The sequence below is a fragment of the Myotis brandtii genome, unplaced genomic scaffold (assembly GCF_000412655.1).
Source record: "Myotis brandtii unplaced genomic scaffold, ASM41265v1 scaffold209, whole genome shotgun sequence".
Lineage (NCBI taxonomy): Eukaryota > Metazoa > Chordata > Mammalia > Chiroptera > Vespertilionidae > Myotis > Myotis brandtii.
The window spans coordinates 2087525-2100780 of record NW_005357806.1 but is presented as its reverse complement, the minus strand read 5'-3'; positions in this window follow the sequence as shown (position 1 = coordinate 2100780).

Here is a 13256-nt window from a genome sequence, read left to right as displayed (position 1 = left end):
GGGAGGGTAGTGTAATGGTAAAAATGAGGAATTATGCATCTAAGTGACATCCCCTATAAATCTACACAAAGCAGTGGGTAAGCAGCTAGAGTTATCTTTTGTGTCCCATATCAAGACCTTACTTGAAAGATAATACCAGCTATAGACCATACTGCCTTAGATTATTTTAGAGCTTGGGAAGAGAAGAAAAATGACAGCAATATTATCTATCGGTGAGAATGAGATTTAGCTGCATGTAACAGAAACAACAGAATCCAGCAGTACTACTAGCTAAAGGTCTGTGGGGCTGTTTTTCTGTCCGTTTTAAAGAAGTCCCGAAACAGAGGCCAGGACTGATGTTACTGTTTCTTGGTCTTTAGTGTCTATGTTTCTATTTGGCCCTCCTAAGTGCGTGACTTTCAACTTCAGTGTCCTCGTGTTCCAACATGGATGTTGGGGCGTGGTCATCGCTTAGTTATTCCAGGAAGGAAACAGCAGGAAAGGAGGCTAGAAGGGAAAAGAATCAATCTATATAGTCTCAATAACTCCTGAATGTTTGGAATTTATAAATTTTTGTGTTCTATAATTTTAAATCACTATTAAAACTATATAAAATGTTTATAATTATTCCATTGCCACATGGGAAAGGTTATATTCTCTATAAATTATGAGTTTTTCTTTATAGGTTTCAAATAAACCTTGTCATTTAGCACCTTTATTTTTTGACATGCTTTTTAGATTTATTTTTAAAGCTTGAAAAAGCTCTCCATATGATTACATTTCTGAAAATATTTCCCTATATCTTTAAGAATTTTTTTTTCATATATTTCAGTGCGATTCTGTTCAGTGATTATAGATTCAACATCCCTTCTGTGGCATATTTAACCTTTTTATAGCTCCTTTTCCTTATCTATAAAATAATGATAATATCAATACCATCTCATAGAGATGTTATAAAAATATACATGAAATATTTAGCAGAATGCTTGTCATATATTAAGTGCTAAATTAGTTACTCATCATTTCCATTAAAAATAAACTAATAAATAAAATATGGTATGATTTTAAGTAAGTAATGGGATATAATTGAAAGAAAACTTTAAACCTTCTTGTTAGAAACATTTCCTTCAAGTAGGCAATGACAGTGACATTGGCTCCACAGAGTTGAAAAATTCAAGGAAATGAAAGTCCTCTAAGGGCATAGGTTATTTACCTATCCTGTTTACTGTTATATCTTTGGTGCCTAAAACAGTACCTGACACATGATAGGCACTTAGTAAATACTGAATAAATACTTCTTGTTCTGGGTGTAAAACATATCTGGTGTCATCCTATATAATAAACATGTAATATGAAAATGGTCCTTACGCTGTGAAGCGTAAGACCGACCATGTAACGACCAGATCACAGTCAGCAGGAGGGTGGGGCAGTGAGCTACAAGCGGGAAGCAGAGAGCTACAGGAGGAGGCAGGGCAGCAAGCTATGAGGGGGGGTGGAGGGGCGGAGGGAGCTACAGGAGGGTGGAACAGTGGGTGGAGAGCTACTGGAGGGCATCAGCGAACTACTGGCGAGCTATTGGCACATGGATTCGTGCGCAGGGCTACTAGTAATAAAATAAATGGTGTGCTTATCAATTTTCAACATCTGAAGTCAACCTGTGGACAATGCACTAATCCTTGGTTTGGGTTGCAGAACAGAATGTAAACATTGGTAGCCTTTGCAACATAAAAGTAAAAGTATAACTGACAGAAGGTAGGAAGTAAAAACAGAAAGGAGATATGATAATTCTTTTTTTATATTTTTTAATTGATTTTTTACAGAGAGGAAGGGAGAGGGAGAGAGAGTTAGAAACATCGATGAGAGAGAAACATCGATCAGCTGCCTCCTCCACACCCCCCACTGGGGATGTGCCTGCAACCAAGGTACATGCCCTTGACCCGAATCAAACCTGGGACCCCTCAGTCCGCAGGTTGATGCTCTATCCACTGAGCCAAACCGGTTACGGCAGATAATTCTTATTTTATATCGAGTTGTGGCAAGATATTGAGGAATGTTGATTAAGCACAAAATAGGGGTACTTTTATTATTTCAAAGTAGCCAATAATATAACAAACATTTGAAGGATGAAAAAGGAGATCATGAGGTGAGATAAATTTTCCTCTTCATAGCAGAGTTGATAAATAAATAGATATACTAGTATGAGCATAGTACTTAGGGCTAGTATATGCAGTAATCCACTGTCATGCTTCCATTTTGTGAAGAAAATCAATTGTTCAGAGAAGACCTTGTGGCAATAAACAGAGGTTTGGATAACTAGAGTTGTATTGCATCTTTAATTACTTAAGTTCTTCTTGAACTTGCTTTACAATTTAGAGGCATGTGTCTAAAGCCAGGCTGGCTGCCTAAGTACAAATCTCAGCCTAATTGTTAAGACAATTTACCTCACTTCTGTGTAGCTCTAAGAAATTGTATCTACCTCCTGAACTTGCAAGATTTAAACCTATTTATACATTTTTAAAAATGTTAAGAACAGAACCTGTTAAGATAGACTGAGACTAAAGTTTCCCTATTTACCAGGTCTCAAAAACAGCAGTTTAGAGAATAAGAACATAGACTCTGGAGGTTTGAATCCTGGCTTCACCACTTACTCATTCTGTGACCTTTTCATCTTTTCTATTCCTCAACTTCCTCATTCATAAATGGATTTGTTAGAAAAATTGAGTTTATATTTCTGAATTAAGTGAGTTAATTTGTGATTAAATAAGTTAGTTTGTAATTAAGATAATATATAGAAGTACCTGGCTCATAGTAACTATTACAAACATAACTTTAAAATACATTTAAAATTAACACAAAAGTCCTCATGGAGACTACAGATTTTCATAGTTATTGTAGCTCCTGTTCTTTATGTTTTGGGGGTTCTGTTTTTTTGTTGTTTGTTTTGTTTGTTTTTTTTTTCGCTGGACAATAAGGCATATTGAAAAATTCTGGGCTTTGATCCCTGTTATTCCTATTAAGTTATTCTCTAACTCTCTCTCTCTCTCTCTCTCTCTCTCTCTCTCTCTCTATCAATTGAAGTATGTATCAATGGAAGTTAAACACTTCTCATTAGTCACCTGGAAATTTTTGACAGATCGTTGATAGCATCTGAGTGATATGGCTTTTTATGACACACTAGTCAGTCACTTCAACCTCTCCTAGCTTTGAAAATTTCTATGTTCTATTCTGAGAGATTTCTTCTGTCATTAAATTACTTGGCTTGTGACAAGTAATCTTCTGTACACAATGTAACTTTACATTTCAATGCGGCATCACAATGCAGTCTTTTCAAAGACACTTTAAGCAAGAATTAGGAATTCAGAAATAACTTATTCTATTGCCTGTGGAATTAGTTATCAATTTAAGTGACTCTATTGAGGTGACAATCAAAGGAACCTCTGTAAAAAGGAACCTCACAAGCAATGGCAATAGAAACTTACTCCTTGTCCTGGTGGCCAGCAAGTTTCTTTTGACATTTCTAAGATACATCCCAATTTCAGAAAGAAGGTAGAGAAAAATGTGCAATTTGAAAGAGAGGAAAGAAGAAAAAATTATTGAATACCTTGAACAGATTCTGTGTAATTTATTTTACATATTTTATCTCTACTCCTCGTAATCTTTTTTTAGGTGAAAAAAATTATAACCTCAAAAAAATTGAACTAACCCCAAATCACATAGTGATACACATTTACCTCAAATATTGCTGAAGTGGGAGTTTAAGCCAGGCATGTCAAAACATAAGGTTCAGTTTATTCCATTATGTTCCTTGCCTATCAAAGTAACATGTACTATGATATAGAGGATTACTTTAGTAAATAAAATCTAATTTTCCATTAACATAACTAGCATATCATGATCTTAAAGAGAATATCAAAACTTACTGAAGCAGAAGCATTTTGGTGATCTAAACTTAAACATTGTCCCCTCTCCATCCTTTGATCCATTTTCCTTAAGTTCCCATGGAAATCATCTATTTTGGGTCTATTATGTATTGCTGTACCTTAGTTGCTCAGATTTGGGCTACTTTTGTTGGTCTTTATAAAAACATTCTTGAATATAATATTATAATCATACTAATTTTTATACCCTCTCTTTCCCCTTTCTAATGTATTAATGTTAATTATTCTTGTTTCTTTTATTTTTCATGCCAACCTATTTACAGTTTTATATCTTACCACATTTTAATTGTGCCCGGAAGTTGTCCTGGACAATCATTAAATATTGAATCTTTCTTGATCTGCTATTTTCATAACCTTAAACCTTTCTGCAAAATTACTCTTTTATTCTCTGATTTTGCTATTTTGTCTAAATATCTTCACCTTTAATTTTCTAGCCTGAAACTTAATTAATTGAGCGTGTAGTAAAGAATATCAATTTTTGCTCTTTAAACCTTATGTTTTATCCTTTTGCATGATAATTCTCCCTGCTTTATATTTTTTGTCTCTTTACTTTCTGACCTTTTGAAAAGGAGAATTCCTTCTTGTAATTATATTGACCTACATTTCATTTTTTGTTTCCCTATGAATTTGCAAATCTTCCATACACTCTGCATAATTAAAAAAAAATAATATTTCCAGAGAATTTAAAAACACAGTATATATCCTAGTGAGCATTAATATATTACTATGTGTGTGTTTATTTTACTCCTACTTTTTATATCTCTCATCTGGACTCACTTGTAAAATCAAACATACTTTGTATTCTGTTTTTTAAAACCTTTGTAAATACTATGTTTCAGAGTTTATTTACAGTTATTTGCATATTCGTTATCTCAAAATAGAGCTAAAATTCCCAGCCCAGAAAGACTCTAAATTCTCAATTTTCCCTTTCACACAGCTCCATAGGTTAACAGTTACAGATTTGACCCATTACTTTCCTTCGTTCATTTCCATGATTATACATCTGCATCCCAGGATTCACATATTTTGAACATCTATGATACATGAGCCCAGCATTTCTTGAATTATTTATTTAACAAATACATACTGATTACCATCGATGTTCCAAGCCCTGTATTGTGTGCTGAGCATAATAAGAGTGCCAACTGCCTAAGCACTTCCCATATATCAGCTTACGTTAATGCCCTTTAGCCAGAGATCACCAGGAACAAACTCCTGGCCACCATGGAAACGTGGAGCTGACCCCTGCCATGGAGAGAGCTTCCCAAACTCAGAGGAGGAGGCAGCGTGCTTCTGCTTCCTCTCTTCTTTTTAAGGCCTGGTCTTTTCTTTCTGACAATTATACAGGAACGCCAAGCGTATAATTTAGGGAAAAGTTACCAGTTCATCTCTTTCTCTTCCCCTATCCTTGAAAAAGACCAGATACAGCAGTCTCCTTTACAATAAGCTATATCCTCATTTACGACAGAACCTCTTTTATGCAGAAAACTCTGTTGTGTCTTTCTTTTCTATATCCAAAATATTTTTCTGATTGTACATTTCACTAGATGAATATTGGAACCACATCTATAGCCTCCCTTTTTTTGTTCCCAAAGAACCTAGTAGTGTTAGGTTATTAAATGCTTGTGGGTAAGAAATGACTTAAAAGAAAATCCCTGAGCTCTGTTGTTAACAGTGTTGTGGAATCCATATTATTCTGTGTTAGGGGAAGGCAAGGGAGGTAGTTGGCTATAGAGAAAGAATTCTGAACTCACCATATTTAGAGCCCCAAAGCAACTCCAGCTGATGTATTTTTCATGTTAGTTCCATTGGGGCCTACAGCACCATCCTATTCTCTCTTCCCTTCTTATTTTTGTCAGAAGCTGAAAACATCTCTGTAGCAAGTAGAATTCTAGTTTTCATAATATTAAGGTATGTTAAAACATAAAATATGTATAAACTAAACTCTCAAATAATGTGATTCTGAACAGGCATCTAAAGAGAAGGTGAATTAGGAATTTTGATTCTCTGATACACTTTCCACATCCTAAATTATAGGACCCACTTTGCCACTTCAGTTACATGGGAGTCCATGCTATGAGATGTCCTGAATGCTTTGCATTACTGCCTTTCCATAGCCAGTGGTCCCCAGGCAAATCCATATTAGTCATCCCTATAAAAAAAAAAAAGAAGGGATTCATCACCTACTGTCACCACAGACGTACTTCCTGACAGCAGCAGGTTTCATTCATTTGCTTTGCTGTGGCTGTTGTAGAAGAAGGAAGTTTCAGGGTATAAAGCTTCATAGGGGTGAAGGTAAGAGAGGCCTGAAGCCTAGAAGGCACTAATTTTTAGATTCTAGATTACATGAAATATTAACTCAATTCACATATGTTATTTATAAAAATAATAGTGAGTTATAGCAGTCCCTTGGAAGTTGACTGAGACACTTCTATTACTTGTGTCATGTGTCTTTACTTTGGATCCCTATTTTCTAGTAGCTAACCAAATAAAAAAGTCAGAAAATCATATTCCCTAAGATTTGAACACCTCTTGTTCCTACCGACCATTACCTTGGGGATGGGAAGGAAAGTAAGTTGTAACCCCACCAGGCTGATCCTCAGGAGCTTACTGCAAAGACACACAGGCGCCCTTAGCCTATGGCTCAAAGACCAACATGTAGTTCTCTTGGAGGCTGCCATCTGAAAAAAAATGTAAACATTTAGCACCTGGCATGCTGGGGTGACAGGGAAGGACATTTCCTCTACACTATTTGGCAAAATGTCTGGTACCAGAAAATGAAGACAAAGCATTGAGGTATTTGGAAGAAAAATCCTATTAAGGAATATTTTATGCTTAGTGCCAAAGTGTGTGTGTGGGGGGGGGGGCCTAGGTGGGGGGAGTCTGGAATAGGACAAGAGGTTCTAAAGCTTTTGTAATGCCAAAGAGAGAGATATTGGTAATTCAATGGATGACTTAAATCACAAGGATAGCAAGATAATAAACCTGTAGGCAAGAATGAGAATATCCTTGCTTTCAGCTCTCCACTATGCTAATTCTGTGTTTCACTCCTTCCCCTCCCTGAGAATGACAACTGCCTTGCTGAGGAAGAGGCTCATAGTGTGGTCCCTCTCCAGTTTGCTGTATTTCTCATTCCTTCCAATTCAGCAGTCTCTACCATTCAACATTTAGAAATACAATGTCCCATTCTCTCTCTCTCTCATAGTTCAGCTTTGCATGTGGGTAATGCTAATCTTGGGAATTGGATTGACTCCTTTTCTTTCCCACCCGAAGGTACTACAAATCTATGCTTGAACCTAACATTCTATCCTCTTGTGGGCACAGGGGTCCCACAGTCGAATAGACTATAGCCCTTCTTAAACATTATCATAATGTCATAGACACAGCTGTCCTGGTACTATATTATCTTTATTTCTGTGTGCAAAGCTTTTTGTTTGTTTTTTTCTGAGCTCATCTTTAGTATTTAGGTTGTAGAGACACTGTTGTAAATCTATTCCTATTGTCCAAAATAGGAGACTTTCCAAAAGGGATCAAACTGACAATTGAATATATAGTTATATGTGGGAAAAACCTTAAATGGACATTATCCAAAAATATTTGAACTACTTAAAAAGGAAGAATATCTTATGAAAATTATATAGGATATTAAAGTATAGGACAGTGCTTCTGAAATGAACAGTTTTCTCGGTTTTTCAGTTTTCTCATAGTGTAAAACAATATGATCAGATGTCCAAAATAAAATCACAGGTATCTGCCATCTACTTTTCTGTGATTGCACTGGCAAATGCAATTTATGGTTGTGAAATTCTAATGATTGTACTCTCATTTATTTTGTGTCTTTTCAAATTAAGTTATATGATTGGTAGAAAAATTTGGTAGGAAATGTAAACAGTGTAAGAATATACTCTGAAAACCACATCTTTTTCTGAAAACAGATATCCAGACTCTCATCCCCACATCCCAGAATAAATAGCTATTCCAAATTTTTTAATGTGAGCATAACAAAAATATTCTAGCAAAAACATATGCCCAGCACTGTTCTGATTATCTGACAAAGATTTATCAATTCCTCATTGTAACCAATGAGTACATATTCTTTTTAATATATATATATATATATATATACACTCATTTTCAGACAAGGAAATTGAGGTATATAAAAAATGAGTAACTTGTTCACAGCCCACATTATATAAGCAGTGGAACAACAATTCTATCACAGAAAGCCCAGTTACAGATAATATGCACTTGACCACAATGCTCTACTTCCTCTCTATAGCCCTTGTCATTAATATTGGATACCATTATACACATTTCTTCAATTTACATTCAACAAGTACAACAAATGAGAACCTAGATTAATTTGTCACATTTGTATGATAATGCTCACATTCTCATCTTTTAAAACCTAGTCTCTGCATCTGCAAAGGTATGTTAGGAATGTAAGAAATGTTTTGTGTATGAGGTTAAATATTAAGTCTTTTGTAAAGTTACACATAGGACTTATTTTAGAGAGAGAATATAATATGAAATTGAGTTCTTTTCTCTGCTAGTTCTCAAATATACTTTTATCAAACTCCTGTTATCATCTGTAAACAGAAAATTTATTATATTTGCCTTAAAGGGGTAAAAAAGAGAATAGGAAAACAGAGATTTATTACAATATCACTACATTAATATTCTCATATTTTGAATTGGAATGCAGGTACAAAATAGCAAGAAATACACATAGAACTACAAACTGAAGAATGTAGTGTAACACAATAGGATTATCCTGTGAATAATTATAAGGTGAGGCTATAGATGCAATCAGAACATATAAAATCATGTTGATAACAAAGAATATGGAAATTATGGTGATGATTAAACAGATCTAAAAGCAAAAGAAAGTGCCCTCGGGAAGTGCTGACTTCCCCAGTCCTGGGTATTCACGGCAGCGGTTGAGCTTCAAATGTTAACAGCCATGTAGGGTGACAATAATGATTCCGCCAAGTACAATAGCTCACTTTGCCATTCTCATGGTGCTTCATACTCTTCTACCTGCTCCCATGCCAAATGATCCACCCAACCCTGTTTGGAAATTCTCCATGACATTTTTGCATGTCTTGTCTGAGCTATTGTTCAAAAGTATCTTGTAATGATAATTGTATAACAAACAGATGTGGAAGATAGAGGTAGCGGTGTGGGACAGAGGACAGATTTCTTTCCTGACCAAGATAATTAAAATAATGTCTCCCTCTGGGGGAAAGTTGGGTGGGTTTGCTAGCAGACCTTTTAAAGGATTAGAGTTTCCTAATCTTGGAGTTGCTCAGCTGTAGCACAAGCACACTGTGTGGGCAGCATCCACCTGGGCCTGCCTCTACATTGCCCCCAGGGCACTTGGAGTAAAAGGGAACTCATGCAAACATGAAAACCATGCTGCCTGCTGTAGCAGGAGTAATAAAGTCCTTTGTCTCTGAGTTAGTCCTTTATCTTCAGCCAGCACCTGGGAAACTGTGGTAGACTAATTTAACTTGCAAAGGGTTACAGTCTAAGAGCCTTCACAGTTCTAGATGAGCTTTTCTCTAATACAATCAATATGTGTCTTCTTTAAGTATCATTGTGGACATCTTACACAACAAGTTCTAATTTAATCACTGTTTTTCTTGAGATGTTCAGTGTATCATTTAACTATGTGCTAGCAGTTTGTCCTCAGACTTGCATATTTATCCCTTCATGCACCACCCAAAAGCAATTATGAAAGCATTCTTGTTTTTGACAATGATAAGGTGTTGTAGGCTTTGAAGAATATTCCTATTCAAAATATAGAATCATCTAGTCTCTAAAAAGCTCCTAAGTCTATTTAAAGAAGAGTATGGAAGACCAAAATCTAGACCAAAAATAGTCATGATGATGTTGTGGCATAACAAAAAAATTCCCTTTTTCGTCCAAAGCTCATGAACTCACACTTATAAGATTTCTTTTTACTTTGCTCTGAAATAAGAGTTTATTAATTCAAGTTTTTTTCTCTTCCCATGAGCTTTGATGCTGCATATTGTCATGTTATACCATGTATTCAAATACAATGTCACCCCTCCACCTCTTTAGAAGTTTCTATTTTCCTTTTTCTTTAAGGTCTTTGGATTGGCTTCAAAGTGCACGGAGTCAGATAATACTGAGAGAAGTTAGAAGCAGGATTAAGCAGACAGGGAAAGGGATGGAAGAAGGAAGAATTGTGGAGCTAACTGAAACCATAAAATGTTTTTCAGCAAAACAGGATAGCAGAAAAACAGGGTATTTTGAGACAAGGATGTTTTTTTTTGCAAGTGAAAAATAAAATGTTGCCAAAAGGCCAGGAACCAATCAGAGAGCAGCACAGATAGACAAAGAGAGGGGCCTTTAGCAGATATAAGGGAAAGAGCAGATTGCTTTGGTGGCAAACCATTTGGATCTTCTCCCCGAGTGAGGAGCCTGTGTTTGCTTGCAATAAACTCTTGCCTTGTTTGAACTCCTCTGGTCCATGGCTTCATTCTTCGATTCCGTGAGACAGGATCCCAGGAAGAATTTCTGATCGCTGGTTCCAGTATCAACACCTTATAGTTATATCTGAAAGAGTAGATGAAACCCTTCCTTCTTGCTATCATTCAGGGTTCCATTTCAAGTAATAGAGAGTCCCTTACTATAAAAGGCCAAGAGGAATTAAGTGCTTCTAAAATTCTTTTAAGAGGTGCAGGAGAAGTTTCTAGGATGGGTTTCCAGGAATAACTACTTGAACCACATCACAGAATAGGTCTGTCCAGGGAACTGCTTCTCAAGAACAGTAGGGAGCTGAGGAAACAAATGATTATTTCTTATTTCTTCTCTTTCATACATTACATAATAACAAGATTATCACATTTCACATATACATTTCATAGGTACATAGATCATATTAAAGGGAAGCTCTAAACACACTACTCTGAACAGATTTTACCTTTGTTATTTTGGTCCCCAAATTCTGTTTTTGTTTATTTTCAAAATTCTAGCCCAATATGAGCCCTGAACTGAATCTATTCCCTAAAGTGTGGTCAGCAGATTTTATTTCTGTAAAGTCTCAAAGAATAAATATTTTAGAATTTGCAAGACAAGAAGCAAAATCAAGGATGTTATATAGATATTTATATAACCACTAGTGGCCTGGTGCACGATATTCATGCACGGGGGAGGGAGGTGTCCCTCAGCCTGGCCTGCACCCTCTCGAATCTGGGACCCCTGTGGGATCGGGCCTAAACCAGCAGTCAGACATCCCTCTCACAATCGGGGACTGCTGGCTCCTACCCGATCACCTGCCTGCCTGCCTGATCGCCCCTAACTGCCCTCCCCTGCCAGCCTGATGTCCCCCACAACGGCCCTCCCCTGCCAGCCTGATGTCCCCCACAACGGCCCTCCCCTGCCAGCCTGATGTCCCCCACAACGGCCCTCCCCTGCCAGCCTGATGTCCCCCACAACGGCCCTCCCCTGCCAGCCTGATGTCCCCCACAACGGCCCTCCCCTGCCAGCCTGATGTCCCCCACAACGGCCCTCCCCTGCCAGCCTGATCACTCCTAACTGCCACTGCCTTGGCCCCCACCACCATGGCTTTGTCTGGAAGTGTGTCGGTTGCCTCGGCCCCCACCACCATGGCTTTGTCCGGAAGGAAGTTGGACGTCCAGAAGATGGCTGGTCGACCTGGTCTAATTAGCATATTACTCTTTTATTAGTATAGATAGATTATATAGGATAGGATTGCTTAAATTGGGGGGAAAGCCTTTTTCAGCAGGAGGAGATGCTCTTGGCAGACAAAAATACATAATCCCTATATCTGAACTGATAGCCAGCCATATGCACTATACTGCCAAACCAGTTATTAAAAAATTGAACCGCTTTCTTACACCTTACACCCAACAGCTGCTGCCCTTAAAACCCCTCCTCAGCCCCCACCTTAGGTTCTGCCTTCGCAGTTCATCCAGATTAGGTTCCGATTGGTCGGTTTCTATGCCAGTCAGCGTCAAAGACTCCACCTCCTAGGCAGCCATTGGCTCCTGGCACTTCACCCATATTTGGTTCTGATTGGTCAGTTTCTATGCCAGTCAGTGTCTTCAGGCCTATCTCCGGGGCTGATCAGTAGCCACCCCAGGCTGCTGGCAAGGTCCAGAGAGAGAGAGAGGTGTGGCTGCTGGCGAGGCCCGGAGAGAAAGAGAGGCAAGGGCTGATCAGCAGGTCAGACCCTGCTTCTCTCTCCAGGCCTCGCCAGCAGCCTGGGGCGGCTGCTGATCAGCCCCACCTCTCTCTCTCTGAGAGGTCAGCAGTTCAGCCTGCTCACCAGTCCCCACCCACCTGAGCCTGCTGCGTGCACAGCCTGGTGTTCGGTCATCCCTTCGGTCGTTTTGGACCCTGGCTCTTTATATATATAGATTAGAATATAATCATTTAAAAATGTAATGACTGTTCTTAGTTCAAGAGCTGTACAAAAACAGGCAGTAGGCTGGATGTAGCCTCCTGGATCTAGTTTTCTGTCACTTGTCCTACAGCACAACATCCTTGTTACCTAAAATTCCATTGACAATCATTTTTTAAACCCAGTCATAAAATCTATTAAATATTTCTTTTACATGTTCTCAGTCATTATTTGTTTTTTTTTCTAGCTTCTCCTTATCTATCCTAATCACATTATTTCTTCTACTTTAATTTAGTGAATGATTAAAATTACAAATGAGACCTTTCCATTCAAAGTTCCATCTTCTTTTCTCTGTGATATCTTTAGCAAAAGTACTGTTTGAGAAAGGTTGGACAAGGTAGGTAATAAACAGTCTATTTGAAAACCTGCAGTGAGTAAGCCATAGGATTTTTGCAATATAGGGAAAGCAGCTTAATTTAAATAAAATCACATATATTTTAAATAGTGAAGTGGCAAAATTAAGAGATAAGCATATAATAATATACAATTTATGTTAATATAGGAAAATATTTGGATGTTCAAATTTTGTCTTTTCAGTCTGAAACACTAAGCCCTCTGCCATAATTACTACCATCAGGAGCTCCAGGTTAATTCTAGGGGCTATAATTTTATGTTATGACCTTTCCTTTCTTCATAGTTCATGCTCAGCTCTATTATCTTAAATATAAAAATATTTTGAGCATTAAGTGTATAAAACTTAAAAGACAGGTTTTGTTATTGTATTAAAAAGTCTAGCCCTGGCTGGTGTGGCTCAGTTGATTGAGGACCATCCCATGCACCCAGAGGTTGCCTGTTCGATTCTGGGTCAGGGCACATGCCTGGATTTCAGGCTCAATCCCTAGTAGGGGGCGTGCAGGAGGCAGCTGATCAATGTTTCTCTCTCT